Here is a 4,433-nt window from a genome sequence, read left to right as displayed (position 1 = left end):
CAGTTAACGAGATATTAATTAGTTGTGCAAAACATTATTCTGTTAACGAGTTATTAATTAGTAGTGGAAAACATCATTCATTTATCAAGTTATTAATTAGCAGTGCAAACATCATTCAGTTAACGAGATATTAATTGGAAGTGGAAAACATCATTTAGTTAACAAGTTATTAATTAGTAGTGGAAAACATTCATTCATTTATCAAGTTATTAATTAGCAGTGCAAACATCATTCAGTTAACGAGTTATTAATTAGTAGTGGAAACATTCAGTTACAAATTCATTAATTAGTAGTCGAAACATTGATATGAGTTATTAGTGATCGAAACATCATTCAGTTAACGAGTCATTAATTAGTAGTGAAATGCATCATTCTTTATCGAGTTATTAATAAGCAGTGCAAACATTATTCAGTTAACGAGTTATTAATTAGTTGTAGAAAACATTATTCTTTTATCAAGTTATGTATTAGCAGTGCAAACATGATTCAGTTAACGAGATATTAATTAGTAGTGGAAAACATCATTCATTTTTCAAGTTATTAATTAGCAGTGCAAACATCATTCAGTTAACGAGTTATTAATTGGTAGTGGAAAACATCATTTAGTTAACGAGTTATCAATTAGTAGTGGAAAACATCATTCATTTATCAAATTATTAATTAGCAGTGCAAACATCATTCAGTTAATGAGATATTAATTAGTTGTGCAAAACATCATTTAGTTAACAAGTTATTAATTAGTAGTGGAAAACATCATTCATTTATCAAGTTATTAATTAGCAGTGCAAACATCATTCAGTTAACGAGTTATTAATTGGTAGTGGAAAACATCATTTAGTTAATGAGTCATTAATTAGTAGTGGAAAACATCATTCATTTATCAAGTTATTAATTAGCCGAGCAAACATCATTCAGTTAACAAGTTATTAATTGGTAGTGGAAAACATTCATTCATTTATCAAGTTATTAATTAGCAGTGCAAACATCATTCAGTTAATGAGATATTAATAAGTTGTGCAAAACATCATTCAGTTAACGATTCATTAATTAGTAGTGAAATGCATCATTCTTTATCAAGTTATTAATAAGCAGTGCAAAAATCATTCAGTTAACGAGTTATTAATTAATTGTAGAAAACATCCTTCCTATATTAAGTTATGTATTAGCAGTGCAAACATGATTCAGTTAACGAGATATTAATTAGTTGTGCAAAACATTATTCAGTTAACAAGTTATTAATTAGTAGTGGAAAACATCATTCATTTATCAAGTTATTAATTAGCAGTGCAAACATCATTCAGTTAACGAGTTATTAATTGGTAGTGGAAAACATCATTTAGTTAACGAGTTATCAATTAGTAGTGGAAAACATCATTCATTTATCAAGTTATTAATTAGCAGTGCAAACATCATACAGTTAATGAAATATTAATTAGTTGTGCAAAACATCATTTAGTTAACGAGTTATTAATTAGTAGTGGAAAACTACATTAGCAATAATGTGACACAACATATATGACCACAACAACACCAACATACATGTATAATCATGTAACCTTTTATACCAGTATAAACGTATTCATCAAGTTTTATATATGTATATCCATAGATGTGCAGCAATATAGAGCCCCCGTCAGTCTGTCCTTCACAACACTGGCCCTTGATCTCCTCTAGCCGCAACCTCTTGGCTCAGAGACAAACTGCCAGCCATTGACTCGGTAACTCCAATAGCCGCTGCTATTGAGCGCTAACTCCCAAGGGCCCAACCATCTCCTGTACTAAGTTGCCACCAATCCACCAAGTCTGGCAACCCACCTTAGGGGTTAAACCATTGGCCAAAAGCACCTGACTTGTGGCCCTGCCAATAGCTGTGACAATGCCCCCACTTGTCCACTTCACCGACCTGCCTCTGGTCCTCCCCAAATGCTTCCCGGCCACCGAAGTGACAACTGGCATGTAGACTCCACAGCCACCACCCCTCAAAAGTCAGGGAGGGCAGGTGGGGACTTAACTCTTCCCACTGGTTACCTAAAATGGTGCCAGTCTATTCTTTATCTCAACTAAAATGTGGTCCCTTAACTCCACCCCCACATCGGTACCTCCCACACGCTGTGCCGTAACCCACTTGGAGGCTGCGCAGGGTCATGGCCGCCCTCCTCCAAGCCTGGCTGGCTGCTATCCGTGACTCACAGTCTGTGGGCCTGCTCTGCTTGTGGCTGCTGGAAGCACAGAGTGTCCTCCATAAATAGATATATTATTATTTGCCTGCTCTCAAGACCATCTGTCTGTTCAGTCACTGTGCTGTGATTATGCCTGATGCTAACATAAATCTTAATGATTATTAGTCTGCCCACATTGTGCTACACAGTTTACAGGCCTAAGGATAAAGCAGGGAACTAGGGGTAGGCACAGATATGTGTTGTAAGGCCACACGTGGCTGGTGAACTGGGCTGCATGTAGCTGGTTTAGTCCGTTACATTGCACACAATCAAAGAGACACTTTTCAATGAACCCAACAAGAATCTTTACTGAAGCACTGTGTCACATCCACCTTCAACACCTTCAACCTTTTTCCCAAACTGAAACTATTGCCAAAAAAAGAACATTTAAAACAAGCTTGGTTTCATTAAATAAAAATACTTTTTGTATACAATCATTTAAAAAGTCTGAATTTTTTTTTGAATGTAGTAATGTTATGCTATTTCCCTGATGATCTGATGATAATCCAGGGTTGCCTTTTGGATTTCACCTGGACAGGCCGGTTTTTGGAAGGGCTGCCCAGTGATCACCATGTCATGAGTCCCGCCTTCCCATGTCACCTGCCCTGCCTCCCCACATCACCCACCCCGCCTCCCCGATGTTACTGGCCCGCCCCCTGCCTGTTCTTGCCACACAAAAAAAAGGTGGCAACCCTATGATACCCACCACACAAATCTAGAGAGTTGAGAGAAAATAAGGATTATCACGAGTAGATTCTGAACAGCAAATAACATTTCCATATAAACAATGACCAAGTGAAATATATTAAAACTTTACTATATCCATTAGGTAAATAGAAAGGGGAATTAATAGGAAAGCTTATTGATCTTTTAAAGGGGTCATTCACCTTTAAGTGAAATTTTAGTACGTTATAGAATGACTAATTCTAAGCAACTTTTCAATTGGTCTTCATTATTTATTTTTTTATAGTTTTTTAATAATTCACGTTCTTCTTCTGACTCTTTCCCGCATTCCAATGGAGGTCACTGACCCCATCTAAAAAGAAATGCTCTTTAAGGCTGCAAATGCATTGTTATTGCTACGTTATATTAATCATCCGTCTATTCAAACACTCCCCTGTTTATAATCATATCTCTTATTCAAATAAGTGCATGGTTGCTAGGATAATTTGGACCCTAGCAACACAATTGCTGACACTGAAACTCAGGAGAGCTGCTGAATAAAAAGCTAAAGAACTCAAAAGACACAAATAAAAAAACATAAAAACCAACTGCAATTTGTGTCAGAATATCACTCTCTACAACCAACTAACAGTTAATTTAAACTACGCCTTTAACATTTTAAACAGATTCAATGAATCCTTGTTATCAATACTGTACTCATTTTATTGAAGAAGCCTTTTTTTAAGTTAACTATTACTATGTCATAGACTGGCAACATTTGAAGCAACCTTTCAGCTAGTCTTGATTATTTATTTATTTTTATTTAAAACCTTCTGATTCTTCTTTTCAGCTTTCAAATGTTGGTATCTAAAAAAATGCTCTTAAAGACTAAAAATCTATAGTTAGTGCCACTATTTTATTAGTAATTTATAGTTATTGCCCTATCCTATTTATGTTCCAGGCTCTTATTCAAATCAATGCATGGTTGCTAAGATAAATTGGACCCTAGAAACCAGACAAACCAGCAAATTGGAGTGCTGCTGAATAAAAAGCAAAATAACTGAAAAACCACACATAATAAAAAATGAAAACCAATTACAATGTGTCTCAAACATGAAAAATTCTTTTAGACAGAAAATATTCCTACAAAATCACAAATAAAAATAGTCCATATGTGAATAATAAGGGCAGAACACTGAGTCAAAATAACTTAAAGGGACAGTATACATCCTTTTTATAACAGATTTAGACTTTTCCACTTCATTGGGCAAAAATGTATGTTTGCCGCAAGTCCTATTCATTGAATTTAGGTTGAAGAAGCGTGATATAGTCCCTTTAATGTATGTATGAAATGTACACCCTCCAGGAATGAAAGTAAAATTACTTAGTACTTTTAAGTATGTGATATTTTTTTCATGTGTTTTCTTCACATTACTCATTTAGGGTCAAGTTTTCATACCAGAAGTATTGCGTTCCTATGCTGGCTAGATTAATGATGCAGAGTCTAGGGGGGTAGTTACTAAAACGCAAAGTATTTCCATTCTTCCATTA

Source organism: Xenopus laevis, chromosome 6L, assembly GCF_017654675.1.
Source record: "Xenopus laevis strain J_2021 chromosome 6L, Xenopus_laevis_v10.1, whole genome shotgun sequence".
Lineage (NCBI taxonomy): Eukaryota > Metazoa > Chordata > Amphibia > Anura > Pipidae > Xenopus > Xenopus laevis.
This window is presented reverse-complemented; position numbering follows the sequence as displayed.